The following is a 16,925-nucleotide window of genomic DNA, read 5'->3' on the forward strand; positions in this document are numbered from 1 at the left end:
TTTTAAAAAATACAAATACAACACCTAGCTGTATCTCGGAAAATAATACAAATACAACCCCAAGCGGTGTTATTTTCAAAAATACAAATACAACCCTTAGCTGTATCTCGGAAAGTAATACAAATACACCCCCAAGCTGTGTTATTGTCAAAAATACAAATACAACCCTTAGCTGTATCTTGGAAAGTAATACAAATACACTCCCAAGCTGTGTTATTTTCAAAAATACAAATACAAACCTTAGCTGTATCTTGGAAAATAATACAAATACACCCCCAAGCTGTGTTATTTTCAAAAATACAGAAATACAGAACTTAGCCGTAATTCACAAAATAAGACTAATACACACCCAAGCTGTGTTAATTTCAAAAATACAAACACAACCCTTAGCTCTGTCTCGGAAAATAATACAAATACACCCCCAAGCTGTGTTAATTTCAAAAATACAAATACAACCCTTAGCTGTATCTCGGAAAATAATACAAATACACCCCTAAGCTGTGTTATTTTCAAAAATACAAATAGAACCCTTAGCTGTATCTCGGAAAATAATACAAATACTCCCCCAAGCTGTATTATTTTCAAAAATACAAATACAACCCTTAGCTCTATGTTAGGAAATAATACAAACACACCCCCAAGCTGTGTTATTTTCAAAAATATAAATTCAAACCTGAGCTGTATCTCAGAAAATAATACAAATACACCCCCAAGCTGTGTTATTTTGAAAAATACAAATACAACTCTTAACTGTTTTTTGGAAAATAATACAAATACTCCCCAAGATTTGTTATTGTCAAAAATACAAATACAACGCTTAGCTGTGTCTTGAAATGTAATACAAATACACTCCCAAGTTGTCTTATTTTTAAAAATATAAAAATACAGCCCTTAGCCGTAATTCAAAAAATAACACAAATACACCCACAAGCTGTGTTATTTTCAAAAATACAAATACATCCCTTAGCTCTATCTTGGAACATAATACAAATACACCCCAAAGCTGTGTTATTGTCAAAAATACAAATACAATCCCTAGCAGTATCTTGGAAAATAATAGAAATACACCCCCAAGCTGTGTTATTGTCAAAAATACAAATACAACTTTTAGCTGTATCTTGCAAAATAATAAAAATACACCCCCAAGCTTTCTTATTGTCAAAAATACAAATACAACCCTTAGCTGTACCTTTGAAATTGATACAAATACACCCCGAAGCTGTGTTATTGTGAAAAATACAAATACAAACCTTAGCTATATCTTTGAAAATAATACAAATACGCCACCAAGCTGTGTTATTTTCAAAAATGCAAACACAACCCTTAGCTGTATCTCGGAAAATAATACAAATACACACCCAAGCGTTGTTATTTTCAAAAATACAAATATAACCCTTAGCTGTATCTCGGAAAATACTACAAATACACCCAAAAAGTGTGTTATTTTCAAAAATACCTATACAACCCTTAGCTGTATCTCGGAAAATAATACAAATAAACCCGCAAGCTGTGTTATTTTCAAAAATACAAATACAACCATTAGCTGTATCTTGGAAAGTAATACAAATACACCCCCAAGCTGGGTTATTGTCAAAAATAAAAATACATCCCTTAGCTGTATCTCGGAAAGTAATAAAAATACACACCCAAACAGTGTTATTTTCAAAAATACAAATACAACCCTTAGCTGTATCTTGGAAAACAATACAAATACAACCTCAAGCTGTGTTATTTTCAAAAACACAAATAAAACCCTTAGCTGTCTCTTGGAACATAATACAAATACACACACAAGCTGTGTTATTGTCAAAAATACAAATACCACCCTTAGCTGTATCTTGGAAAATAATACAAATACACCCCCAATCTGTGTTATTATTAAAAATACAAATACAACCCTTAGCTGTATCTTGTAAAATAATAGAAATAAACCCCCAAGATGTGTTCTTATCAAAAATAAAAATACAACCCTTAGTTGTATCTTGGAAAATAATACAAATACACCCCGAAGCTGTGTTACTGTCAAAAATACAAATACAACCCTTAGCTGTATATTGGAAATTAATACAAAAATATACCCAAGCTGTGTTATTGTCCAAAATACAAATACAACCCGTAGCTGTAACTTGGAAAATAATACAAGAAAATTTCCTTCAACCATACATGGATTGTGTTTTCAGGAGTGCTGGGCTTCATCCAGAGTTGTGAGTAACATGCTAAAAGAGGAAAAAAGATTTGCTGCTCAGGAATGGAGACAGAAATACAGACACACACACACAGACACACACACACACACACACACACACACACGACACAAAAATCACCCAAACACAGGCCGCACACACAACTGCTCGTGTTCAGCAAAATACTTAGTGGTATGAGGTGGGCTTTGAACCCGTCCATGATCCAAAGGAAGACACACCTTTTGCTATTTCACCCATCTATTCTCGTAGGGAATGTGAATAATTCTTTCAGACATGGCTCATGATGACAGGGACCACTCTCATTTCACCCTCAGAGGCAGACAAGAGGACTGCAAAGGACTCAGGTGTCGTCCCTGCTGACTGAAGAGGACTCCCATTTCCCCTCGAACCCAAAGACACAGCAAAAGTAGCTTTCTCTTTGAAGAGCACACAACTTGTTCAAAATACACAGCTAAAAGGGTCCCCGCTTTAAGTGCTAAAGCACTTAAAGCGGGGACCGTTTTAGCTGTGTATTCTAAAAAACATGTCTAGCATTCAAAGCACGGACAGTTTTAGCTGTGTATTTTCAAAAAGTTGTCTCTACCTGCCATAGCTCATGAAGTCAAAACGAGTGAGCTGTGTCCCCTTGATTTGAGCATTCTTTTAGTAAGAAAGGATTAAGTTCAATTTGAATTTTGGAAAACTGCTTCTCATCTTGTCAATCAGCTGTCAGTTTTGTGTGTTAATTTCTAGGAGAGGTAATAGAGTCAATCCAAAACCAAAGGTGTATTCAAGTCCAGATTGACAAGTCAAACCAAGAAAGCAGGCACTGAGCTGGCAGAGGGATCTTTTCCCAGTGGGCGTTAAGGCCCACATAAATCCCTGTGAAGGAATCGGGAATCAGAGACAGAAAGGGACTCGCCTAAGGCTTGTCACATGAAAGTGCCTGGCAGACTGACTGGCAGAGGGCTGGAAATCAAATCCAAATCTTCGGACGTGTAATTTCACAGGGTGCACCGCCTCGCCCAGGCCCAATGTGACACTTCAATGGCTTAATGAGGGCTTGACGGGATGGATGTCAACATGAAAAGACATTCGATTCCATCGGACCTGTCTTTGGCCCATTGTCTCTAAGGAGAATGTGCCTGGTTCAAATTCTCACTTTGCTTCTCACCTGAGAGATGCGACCTCAGTGGTCAATGGGAATTGAGCTGGTTTCAGTCACCAACCTCTCACTCATCACCAAGAAAATTTCCTTCAACCATACATGGATTGTGTTTTCAGGAGTGCTGGGCTCCATCCACAGTTGTGAGTAACATGCTAAAAGAGGAAAAAAGATTTGCTGCTCAGGAATGGAGACAGAAATACAGACACACACACACAGACACACACACCACACACACACACACACACACACACGACACAAAATTCACCCAAACACAGGCCGCACACACAACAGCTCGTGTTCAGCAAAATACTTAGTGGTATGAGGTGGGCTTTGAACCCGTCCATGCTCCAAAAGAAGACACAACTTTTGCTATTTCACCCGTCTATTCTCGTAGGGAATGTTATTAATTCTTTCAGACATGGCCCATGATGACAGGGACCACTCTCTTTTCACCCTCAGAGGCAGACAGGAGGACTGCAAAGGACTCAGGTGTCATCCCAGATGACTGAAGAGGACTCCCATTTCCCTTCGAACCCAAAGACACAGCAAAAGTAGCTTTCTCTTTGAAGAGCACACAACTTTTTCAAAATACACAGCTAAAACGGTCCCCGCTTTAGCTGTGTATTCTGAAAAACATGTCTAACATTCAAAGCACGGACAGTTTTAGCTGTGTATTTTCAAAAAGTTGTCTCTACCTGCCATAGCTCATGAAGTCAAAACGAGTGAGCTGTGTCCCCTTGATTTGAGCATTCTTTTAGTAAGAAAGGATTAAGTTCAATTTGAATTTTGGAAAACTGCTTCTCATCTTGTCAATCAGCTGTCAGTTTTGTGTGTTAATTTCTAGGAGAGGTAATAGAGTCAATCCAAAACCAAAGGTGTATTCAAGTCCAGAGTGACAAGTCAAACCAAGAAAGCAGGCACTGAGCTGGCAGAGGGATGTTTTCCCAGTGGGCGTTAAGGCCCACATAAATCCCTGTGAAGGAATCGGGAATCAGAGACAGAAAGGGACTCGCCTAAGGCTTGTCACATGAAAGTGCCTGGCAGACTGACTGGCAGAGGGCTGGAAATCAAATCCAAATCTTCGGACGTGTAATTTCACAGGGTGCACCGCCTCCCCCAGGCCCAATGTGACACTTCAATGGCTTAACGAGGGCTTGACGGGATGGATGTCAACATGAAAAGACATTCGATTCCATCGGACCTTTCTTTGGCCCATTGTCTCTAAGGAGAATGTGCCTGGTTCAAATTCCCACTTTGCTTCTCACCTGAGAGATGTGACCTCAGTGGTCAATGGGAAATGAGCTGGTTTCAGTCACCAACCTCTCACTCATCACCAAGAAAATTTCCTTCAACCATACATGGATTGTGTTTTCAGGAGTGCTGGGCTTCATCCACAGTTGTGAGTAACATGCTAAAAGAGGAAAAAAGATTTGCTGCTCAGGAATGGAGACAGAAATACAGACACACACACACAGACACACACACACACACACACACACACACACGCACACGACACAAAAATCACCCAAACACAGGCCGCACACACAACTGCTCGTGTTCAGCAAAATACTTAGTGGTATGAGGTGGGTTTGAACCCGTCCATGCTCCAAAGGAAGACACACCTTTTGCTATTTCACCCGTCTATTCTCGTAGGGAATGTGAATAATTCTTTCAGACATGGCTCATGATGACAGGGACCACTCACATTTCACCCTCAGAGGCAGACAAGAGGACTGCAAAGGACTCAGGTGTCGTCCCTGCTGACTGAAGAGGACTCCCATTTCCCCTCGAACCCAAAGACACAGCAAAAGTAGCTTTCTCTTTGAAGAGCACACAACTTTTTCAAAATACACAGCTAAAACGGTCCCCGCTTTAGCTCTGTATCCTGAAAAACATGTCTAGCATTCAAAGCACGGACAGTTTTAGCTGTGTATTTTCAAAAAGTTGTCTCTACCTGCCATAGCTCATGAAGTCAAAACGAGTGAGTTGTGTCCCTTTGATTTGAGCATTCTTTTAGTAAGAAAGGATTAAGTTCAATTTGAATTTTGGAAAACTGCTTCTCATCTTGTCAATCAGCTGTCAGTTTTGTGTGTTAATTTCTAGGAGAGGTAATAGAGTCAATCCAAAACCAAAGGTGTATTCAAGTCCAGAGTGACAAGTCAAACCAAGAAAGCAGGCACTGAGCTGGCAGAGGGATCTTTTCCCAGTGGGCGTTAAGGCCCACATAAATCCCTGTGAAGGAATCGGGAATCAGAGACAGAAAGGGACTCGCCTAAGGCTTGTCACATGAAAGTGCCTGGCAGACTGACTGGCAGAGGGCTGGAAATCAAATCCAAATCTTCGGACGTGTAATTTCACAGGGTGCACCGCCTCCCCCAGGCCCAATGTGACACTTCAATGGCTTAACGAGGGCTTGACGGGATGGATGTCAACATGAAAAGACATTCGATTCCATCGGACCTTTCTTTGGCCCATTGTCTCTAAGGAGAATGTGCCTGGTTCAAATTCCCACTTTGCTTCTCACCTGAGAGATGTGACCTCAGTGGTCAATGGGAAATGAGCTGGTTTCAGTCACCAACCTCTCACTCATCACCAAGAAAATTTCCTTCAACCATACATGGATTGTGTTTTCAGGAGTGCTGGGCTTCATCCACAGTTGTGAGTAACATGCTAAAAGAGGAAAAAAGATTTGCTGCTCAGGAATGGAGACAGAAATACAGACACACACACACAGACACACACACACACACACACACACACACACGCACACGACACAAAAATCACCCAAACACAGGCCGCACACACAACTGCTCGTGTTCAGCAAAATACTTAGTGGTATGAGGTGGGCTTTGAACCCGTCCATGCTCCAAAGGAAGACACACCTTTTGCTATTTCACCCGTCTATTCTCGTAGGGAATGTGAATAATTCTTTCAGACATGGCTCATGATGACAGGGACCACTCACATTTCACCCTCAGAGGCAGACAAGAGGACTGCAAAGGACTCAGGTGTCGTCCCTGCTGACTGAAGAGGACTCCCATTTCCCCTCGAACCCAAAGACACAGCAAAAGTAGCTTTCTCTTTGAAGAGCACACAACTTTTTCAAAATACACAGCTAAAACGGTCCCCGCTTTAGCTCTGTATCCTGAAAAACATGTCTAGCATTCAAAGCACGGACAGTTTTAGCTGTGTATTTTCAAAAAGTTGTCTCTACCTGCCATAGCTCATGAAGTCAAAACGAGTGAGTTGTGTCCCCTTGATTTGAGCATTCTTTTAGTAAGAAAGGATTAAGTTCAATTTGAATTTTGGAAAACTGCTTCTCATCTTGTCAATCAGCTGTCAGTTTTGTGTGTTAATTTCTAGGAGAGGTAATAGAGTCAATCCAAAACCAAAGGTGTATTCAAGTCCAGAGTGACAAGTCAAACCAAGAAAGCAGGCACTGAGCTGGCAGAGGGATCTTTTCCCAGTGGGCGTTAAGGCCCACATAAATCCCTGTGAAGGAATCGGGAATCAGAGACAGAAAGGGACTAGCCTAAGGCTTGTCACATGAAAGTGCCTGGCAGACTGACTGGCAGAGGGCTGGAAATCAAATCCAAACCTTCGGACGTGTAATTTCACAGGGTGCACCGCCTCCCCCAGGCCCAATGTGACACTTCAATGGCTTAACGAGGGCTTGACGGAATGGATGTCAACATGAAAAGACATTCGATTCCATCGGACCAGTCTTTGGCCCATTGTCTCTAAGGAGAATGTGCCTGGTTCAAATTCTCACTTTGCTTCTCACCTGAGAGATGTGACCTCAGTGGTCAATGGGAAATGAGCTGGTTTCAGTCACCAACCTCTCACTCATCACCAAGAACATTTCTTTCAACCATACATGGATTGTGTTTTCAGGAGTGCTGGGCTTCATCCACAGTTGTGAGTAACATGCTAAAAGAGGAAAAAAGATTTGCTGCTCAGGAATGGAGACAGAAATACAGACACACACACAGACACACAGACACAAACACACACACACACACACACAAACATCACACAAAAATCACCCAAACACAGGCCGCACACACAACTGCTCGTGTTCAGCAAAATAGTTAGTGGTATGAGGTGGGCTTTGAACCCGTCCATTCTCCAAAGGAAGACACACCTTTTGCTATTTCACCCGTCTATTCTTGTAGGGAATGTGAAAAATTCTTTCAGACATCGCTCATGATGACAGGGACCACTCTCATTTCACCCTCAGAGGCAGACAAGAGGACTGCAAAGGACTCAGGTGTCGTCCCTGCGGACTGAAGAGGTGCAGGGACGAGTGCTTTAGCACTTAAAGTGGGACCGTTTTAGCTGTGTATTCTGAAAAACATGTCTAGCATTCAAAGCACGGACAGTTTTAGCTGTGTATTTTCAAAAAGTTGTCTCTACCTGCCATAGCTCATGAAGTCAAAACGAGTGAGCTGTGTCCCCTTGATTTGAGCATTCTTTTACTAAGAAAGGATTAAGTTCAATTTGAATTTTGGAAAACTGCTTCTCATCTTGTCAATCAGCTGTCAGTTTTGTGTGTTAATTTCTAGGAGAGGTAATAGAGTCAATCCAAAACCAAAGGTGTACTCAAGTCCAGATTGACAAGTCAAACCAAGAATGCAGGCACTAAGCTGGCAGAGGGATCTTTTCCCAGTGGGCGTTAAGGCCCACATAAATCCCTGTGAAGGAATCGGGAATCAGAGACAGAAAGGGACTTGCCTAAGGCTTGTCACATGAAAGTGCCTGGCAGACTGACTGGCAGAGGGCTGGAAATCAAATCCAAATCTTCGGACGTGTAAATTCACAGGGTGCACCGCCTCCCCCAGGCCCAATGTGACGCTTCAATGGCTTAACGAGGGCTTGACGGGATGGATGTCAACATGAAAAGACATTCGATTCCATCGGACCTGTCTTTGGCCCATTGTCTCTAAGGAGAATGTGCCTGGTTCAAATTCTCACTTTGCTTCTCACCTGAGAGATGTGACCTCAGTGGTCAATGTGAAATGAGCTGGTTTCAGTCACCAACCTCTCACTCATCACCAAGAAAATTTCCTTCAACCATACATGGATTGTGTTTTCAGGAGTGCTGGGCTTCATCCACAGTTGTGAGTAACATGCTAAAAGAGGAAAAAAGATTTGCTGCTCAGGAATGGAGACAGAAATACAGACACACTCACAGAGACACACACACACACACACACACGACACAAAATTCACCCAAACACAGGCCGCACACACAACTGCTCGTGTTCAGCAAAATACTTAGTGGTATGAGGTGGGCTTTGAACCCGTCCATGCTCCAAAGGAAGACACACCTCTTGCTATTTCACCCGTCCATTCTCGTAGGGAATGTGAATAATTCTTTCAGACATGGCTCATGATGACAGGGACCACTCTCATTTCACCCTCAGAGGCAGACAAGAGGACTGCAAAGGACTCAGGTGTCGTCCCTGCTGACTGAAGAGGACTCCCATTTCCCCTCGAACCCAAAGACACAGCAAAAGTAGCTTTCTCTTTGAAGAGCACACAACTTTTTCAAAATACACAGCTAAAACGGTCCCCGCTTTAAGTGCCAAAGCACTTAAAGCGGGGACCGTTTTAGCTGTGTATTCTGAAAAACATGTCTAGCATTCAAAGCACGGACAGTTTTAGCTGTGTATTTTCAAAAAGTTGTCTCTACCTGCCATAGCTCATGAAGTCAAAACGAGTGAGCTGTGTCCCCTTGATTTGAGCATTCTTTTAGGAAGAAAGGATTAAGTTCAATTTGAATTTTGGAAAACTGCTTCTCATCTTGTCAATCAGCTGTCAGTTTTGTGTGTTAATTTCTAGGAGAGGTAATAGAGTCAATCCAAAACCAAAGGGGTATTCAAGTCCAGATTGACAAGTCAAACCAAGAAAGGAGGCACTGAGCTGGCAGAGGTATCTTTTCCCAGTGGGCGTTAAGGCCCACATAAATCCCTGTGAAGGAATCGGGAATCAGAGACAGAAAGGGACTCACCTAAGGCTTGTCACATGAAAGTGCCTGGCAGACTGACTGGCAGAGGGCTGGAAATCAAATCCAAATCTTCGGACGTGTAATTTCACAGGGTGCACCGCTTCCCCAGGCCCAATGTGACACTTCAATGGCTTAACGAGGGCTTGACGGGATGGATGTCAAAATGAAAAGACATTCGATTCCATCGGACCTGTCTTTGGCCCATTGTCTCTAAGGAGAATGTGCCTGGTTCAAATTCTCACTTTGCTTCTCACCTGAGAGATGTGACCTCAGTGGTCAATGGGAAATGAGCTGGTTTCAGTCATCAACCTCTCACTCATCACCAAGAAAATTTCCTTCAACCATACATTAATTGTGTTTTCAGGAGTGCTGGGCTTCATCCACAGTTGTGAGTAACATGCTAAAAGAAGAAAAAAGATTTGCTGCTCAGGAATGGAGACAGAAATACAGACACACACACACAGACACACACACACACACACACACACACACACACGACACAAAAATCACCCAAACACAGGCCGCACACACAACTGCTCGTGTTCAGCAAATTACTTAGTGGTATGAGGTGGGCTTTGAACCCGTCCATGCTCCAAAGGAAGACACACCTTTTGCTATTTCACCCGTCTATTCTCGTAGGGAATGTGAATAATTCTTTCAGACGTGGCTCATGATGACAGGGACCACTCTCATTTAACCCTCAGAGGCAGACAAGAGGACTGCAAACGACTTAGGTGTCGACCCTGCTAACTGAAAAGGACTCCCATTTACCCTCGAACCCAAAGACACAGCAAAAGTAGCTTTCTCTTTGAAGAGCACACAACTTTTTCAAAATACACAGCTAAAATGGTCCCGATTTAAGTGCTAAAGCACTTAAAACTGAAAAACATGTCTAACATTCAAAGCACGGACAGTTTTAGCTGTGTATTTTCAAAAAGTTGTCTCTACCTGCCATAGCTCATGAAGTCAAAACGAGTGAGCTGTGTCCCCTTGATTTGAGCATTCTTTTAGTAAGAAAGGATTAAGTTCAATTTGAATTTTGGAAAACTGCTTCTCATCTTGTCAGTCAGCTGTCAGTTTTGTGTGTTAATTTCTAGGAGATGTAATAGAGTCAATCCAAAACCAAAGGTCTATTCAAGTCCAGATTGACAAGTCAAACCAAGAAAGCAGGCACTGAGCTGGCAGAGGGATCTTTTCCCAGTGGGCGTTAAGGCCCACATAAATCCCTGTGAAGGAATCGGGAATCAGAGACAGAAAGGGACTCGCCTAAGGCTTGTCACATGAAAGTGCCTGGCAGACTGACTGGCAGAGGGCTGGAAATCAAATCCAAATCTTCGGACGTGTAATTTCACAGGGGGCACCGCCTCCCCCAGGCCCAATGTGACACTTCAATGGCTTAACGAGGGCTTGTCGGGATGGATGTCAACATGAAAAGACATTCGATTCCATCGGACCTGTCTTTGGCCCATTGTCTCTAAGGAGAATGTGCCTGGTTCAAATTCTCACTTTGCTTCTCACCTGAGAGATGTGACCTCAGTGGTCAATGTGAAATGAGCTGGTTTCAGTCACCAACCTCTCACTCATCACCAAGAAAATTTCCTTCAACCATACATGGATTGTGTTTTCAGGAGTGCTGGGCTTCATCCACAGTTGTGAGTAACATGCTAAAAGAGGAAAAAAGATTTGCTGCTCAGGAATGGAGACAGAAATACAGACACACTCACAGAGACACACACACACACACACACACGACACAAAATTCACCCAAACACAGGCCGCACACACAACTGCTCGTGTTCAGCAAAATACTTAGTGGTATGAGGTGGGCTTTGAACCCGTCCATGCTCCAAAGGAAGACACACCTCTTGCTATTTCACCCGTCCATTCTCGTAGGGAATGTGAATAATTCTTTCAGACATGGCTCATGATGACAGGGACCACTCTCATTTCACCCTCAGAGGCAGACAAGAGGACTGCAAAGGACTCAGGTGTCGTCCCTGCTGACTGAAGAGGACTCCCATTTCCCCTCGAACCCAAAGACACAGCAAAAGTAGCTTTCTCTTTGAAGAGCACACAAATTTTTCAAAATACACAGCTAAAACGGTCCCCACTTTAAGTGCTTTGGCACTTAAAGCGGGGACCGTTTTAGCTGTGTATTCTGAAAAACATGTCTAGCATTCAAAGCACGGACAGTTTTAGCTGTGTATTTTCAAAAAGTTGTCTCTACCTGTCATAGCTCATGAAGTCAAAAATAGTGAGCTGTGTCCCCTTGATTTGAGCATTCTTTTAGTAAGAAAGGATTAAGTTCAATTTGAATTTTGGAAAACTGCTTCTCATCTTGTCAATCAGCTGTCAGTTTTGTGTGTTAATTTCTAGGAGAGGTGATAGAGTCAATCCAAAACCAAAGGTGTATTCAAGTCCAGATTGACAAGTCAAACCAAGAAAGCAGGCACTGAGCTGGCAGAGGGATCTTTTCCCAGTGGGCGTTAAGGCCCACATAAATCCCTGTGAAGGAATCGGGAATCAGAGACAGAAAGGGACTCGCCTAAGGCTTGTCACATGAAAGTGCCTGGCAGACTGACTGGCAGAGGGCTGGAAATCAAATCCAAATCTTCGGACGTGTAATTTCACAGGGTGCACCGCCTCCCCCAGGCCCAATGTGACACTTCAATGGCTTAACGAGGGCTTGACGGGATGGATGTCAACATGAAAAGACATTCGATCCATCGGACCTGTCTTTGGCCCATTGTCTCTAAGGAGAATGTGCCTGGTTCAAATTCTCACTTTGCTTCTCACCTGAGAGATGTGACCTCAGTGGTCAATGGGACATGAGCTGGTTTCAGTCACCAACCTCTCACTCATCACCAAGAAAATTTCCTTCAACCATACATGGATTGTGTTTTCAGGAGTGCTGGGCTTCATCCACAGTTGTGAGTAACATGCTAAAAGAGGAAAAAAGATTTGCTGCTCAGGAATAGAGACAGAAATACAGACACACACACACAGACACACACACACACACCCACATGACACAAAAATCACCCAAACACAGGCCGCACACACAACTGCTCGTGTTCAGCAAAATACTTAGTGGTATGAGGTGGGCTTTGAATCCGTCCATGCTCCAAAGGAAGACACACCTTTTGCTATTTCACCCGTCTATTCTCGTAGGGAATGTGAATAATTCTTTCAGACATGGCTCATGATGACAGGGACCACTGTCATTTCACCCTCAGAGGCAGACAAGAGGACTGCAGAGGACTCAGGTGTCGTCCCTGCTGACTGAAGAGGACTCCCATTTCCCCTCGAACCCAAAGACACAGCAAAAGTAGCTTTCTCTTTGAAGAGCACACAACTTTTTCAAAATACACAGCTATAACGGTCCCCGCTTTAAGTGCTTTGGCACTTAAAGCGGGGACCGTTTTAGCTGTGTATTCTGAAAAACATGTCTAGCATTCAAAGCACGGACAGTTTTAGCTGTGTATTTTCAAAAAGTTGTCTCTACCTGTCATAGCTCATGAAGTCAAAAATAGTGAGCTGTGTCCCCTTGATTTGAGCATTCTTTTAGTAAGAAAGGATTAAGTTCAATTTGAATTTTGGAAAACTGCTTCTCATCTTGTCAATCAGCTGTCAGTTTTGTGTGTTAATTTCTAGGAGAGGTGATAGAGTCAATCCAAAACCAAAGGTGTATTCAAGTCCAGATTGACAAGTCAAACCAAGAAAGCAGGCACTGAGCTGGCAGAGGGATCTTTTCCCAGTGGGCGTTAAGGCCCACATAAATCCCTGTGAAGGAATCGGGAATCAGAGACAGAAAGGGACTCGCCTAAGGCTTGTCACATGAAAGTGCCTGGCAGACTGACTGGCAGAGGGCTGGAAATCAAATCCAAATCTTCGGACGTGTAATTTCACAGGGTGCACCGCCTCCCCCAGGCCCAATGTGACACTTCAATGGCTTAACGAGGGCTTGACGGGATGGATGTCAACATGAAAAGACATTCGATCCATCGGACCTGTCTTTGGCCCATTGTCTCTAAGGAGAATGTGCCTGGTTCAAATTCTCACTTTGCTTCTCACCTGAGAGATGTGACCTCAGTGGTCAATGGGACATGAGCTGGTTTCAGTCACCAACCTCTCACTCATCACCAAGAAAATTTCCTTCAACCATACATGGATTGTGTTTTCAGGAGTGCTGGGCTTCATCCACAGTTGTGAGTAACATGCTAAAAGAGGAAAAAAGATTTGCTGCTCAGGAATAGAGACAGAAATACAGACACACACACACAGACACACACACACACACCCACATGACACAAAAATCACCCAAACACAGGCCGCACACACAACTGCTCGTGTTCAGCAAAATACTTAGTGGTATGAGGTGGGCTTTGAATCCGTCCATGCTCCAAAGGAAGACACACCTTTTGCTATTTCACCCGTCTATTCTCGTAGGGAATGTGAATAATTCTTTCAGACATGGCTCATGATGACAGGGACCACTGTCATTTCACCCTCAGAGGCAGACAAGAGGACTGCAGAGGACTCAGGTGTCGTCCCTGCTGACTGAAGAGGACTCCCATTTCCCCTCGAACCCAAAGACACAGCAAAAGTAGCTTTCTCTTTGAAGAGCACACAACTTTTTCAAAATACACAGCTATAACGGTCCCCGCTTTAAGTGCTTTGGCACTTAAAGCGGGGACCGTTTTAGCTGTGTATTCTGAAAAACATGTCTAGCATTCAAAGCACGGACAGTTTTAGCTGTGTATTTTCAAAAAGTTGTCTCTACCTGCCATAGCTCATGAAGTCAAAACGAGTGAGCTGTGTCCCCTTGATTTGAGCATTCTTTTAGTAAGAAAGGATTAAGTTCAATTTGAATTTTGGAAAACTGCTTCTCATCTTGTCAATCAGCTGTCAGATTTGTGTGTTAATTTCTAGGAGAGGTAATAGAGTCAATCCAAAACCAAAGGTGTATTCAAGTCCAGATTGACAAGTCAAACCAAGAAAACAGGCACTGAGCTGGCAGAGGGATCTTTTCCCAGTGGGCGTTAAGGCCCACATAAATCCCTGTGAAGGAATCGGGAATCAGAGACAGAAAGGGACTCGCCTAAGACTTGTCACATGAAAGTGCCTGGCAGACTGACTGGCAGAGGGCTGGAAATCAAATCCAAATCTTCGAACGTGTAATTTCACAGGGTGCACCGCTTCCCCAGGCCCAATGTGACACTTCAATGTCTTAACGAGGGCTTGACGGGATGGATGTCAACATGAAAAGACATTCCATTCCAGCGGACCTGTCTTTGGCCCATTGTCTCTAAGGAGAATGTGCCTGGTTCAAATTCTCACTTTGCTTCTCACCTGAGAGATGTGACCTCAGTGGTCAATGGGAAATGAGCTGGTTTCAGTCACCAACCTCTCACTCATCACCAAGAAAATTTCCTTCACCCATACATGGATTGTGTTTTCAGGAGTGCTGGGCTTCATCCACAGTTGTGAGTAACATGCTAAAAGAGGAAAAAAGATTTGCTGCTCAGGAATGGAGACAGAAATACAGACACACACACACAGACACACACACACACACACACACACACACACACACACACATGACACAAAAATCACCCAAACACAGGCTGCACACACAACTGCTCGTGTTCAGCAAAATACTTAGTGGTATGAGGTGGGCTTTGAACCCGTCCATGCTCCAAAGGAAGACACACCTTTTGCTATTTCACCCGTCTATTCTCGTAGGGAATGTGAATAATTCTTTCAGACATGGCTCATGATGACAGGGACCACTCTCATTTCACCCTCAGAGGCAGACAAGAGGACTGCAAAGGACTCAGGTGTCGTCCCTGCTGACTGAAGAGGACTCCCATTTCCCCTCGAACCCAAAGACACAGCAAAAGTAGCTTTCTCTTTGAAGAGCAGACAACTTGTTCAAAATACACAGCTAATAAAGCACTTAAAGCGGGGACCATTTTAGCTGTGTATTCTGAAAAACATGTCTAGCATTCAAAGCACGGACAATTTTATCTGTGTATTTTCAAAAAGTTGTCTCTACCTGCCATAGCTCATGAAGTCAAAACGAGTGAGCTGTGTCCCCTTTATTTGAGCATTCTTTTAGTAAGAAAGGATTAAGTTGAATTTGAATTTTGGAAAACTGCTTCTCATCTTGTCAATCAGCTGTCAGTTTTGTGTGTTAATTTCTAGGAGAGGTAATAGAGTCAATCCAAAACCAAAGGTGTATTCAAGTCCAGAGTGACAAGTCAAACCAAGAAAGCAGGCACTGAGCTGGCAGAGGGATCTTTTCCCAGTGGGCGTTAAGGCCCACATAAATCCCTGTGAAGGAATCGGGAATCAGAGACAGAAAGGGACTCGCCTAAGGCTTGTCACATGAAAGTGCCTGGCAGACTGACTGGCAGAGGGCTGGAAATCAAATCCAAATCTTCGGACGTGTAATTTCACAGGGTGCACCGCCTCCCCCAGGCCCAATGTGACACTTCAATGGCTTAACGAGGGCTTGACGGGATGGATGTCAACATGAAAAGACATTCGATTCCATCGGACCTGTCTTTGGCCCATTGTCTCTAAGGAGAATGTGCCTGGTTCAAATTCTCACTTTGCTTCTCACCTGAGAGATGTGACCTCAGTGGTCAATGGGAAATGAGCTGGTTTCAGTCACCAACCTCTCACACATCACCAAGAAAATTTCCTCCAACCATACATGGATTGTGTTTTCAGGAGTGCTGGGCTTCATCCACAGTTGTGAGTAACATGCTAAAAGAGGAAAAAAGATTTGCGGCTCAGGAATGGAGACAGAAATACAGACACACACACACAGACACACACACACACAAACACACACACACACGCACATGACACAAAAATCACCCAAACACAGGCCGCACACACAACTGCTCGTTTTCAGCAAAATATTTAGTTGTATGAGGTGGGCTTTGAACCCGTCCATGCTCCAAAGGAAGACACACCTTTTGCTATTTCACCCGTCTATTCTCGTAGGGAATGTGAATAATTCTTTCAGACATGGCTCATGATGACAGGGACCACTCTCATTTCACCCTCAGAGGCAGATAGGAGGACTGCAAAGGACTCAGGTGTCGTCCCTGCTGACTCAAGAGGACTCCCATTTCCCCTCGAACCCAAAGACACAGCAAAAGTAGCTTTCTCTTTGAAGAGCACACAAATTTTTCAAAATACACAGCTAAAACGGTCCCCGCTTTAAGTGCTTTAACACTTAAAGCGGGGACCGTTTTAGCTGTGTATTCTGAAAAACATGTCTAGCATTCAAAGCACGGACAGTTTTAGCTGTGTATTTTCAAAAAGTTGTCTCTACCTGCCATAGCTCATGAAGTCAAAACGAGTGAGCTGTGTCCCCTTGATTTGAGCATTCTTTTAGGAAGAAAGGATTAAGTTCAATTTGAATTTTGGAAAACTGCTTCTCTTCTTGTCAATCAGCTGTCAGTTTTGTGTGTTAATTTCTAGGAGAGGTAATAGAGTCAATCCAAAACCAAAGGTGTATTCAAGTCCAGGTTGACAAGTTAAACCA

This window comes from Saimiri boliviensis, chromosome 6, assembly GCF_048565385.1.
Source record: "Saimiri boliviensis isolate mSaiBol1 chromosome 6, mSaiBol1.pri, whole genome shotgun sequence".
NCBI classification, from domain to species: Eukaryota; Metazoa; Chordata; class Mammalia; order Primates; family Cebidae; genus Saimiri; species Saimiri boliviensis.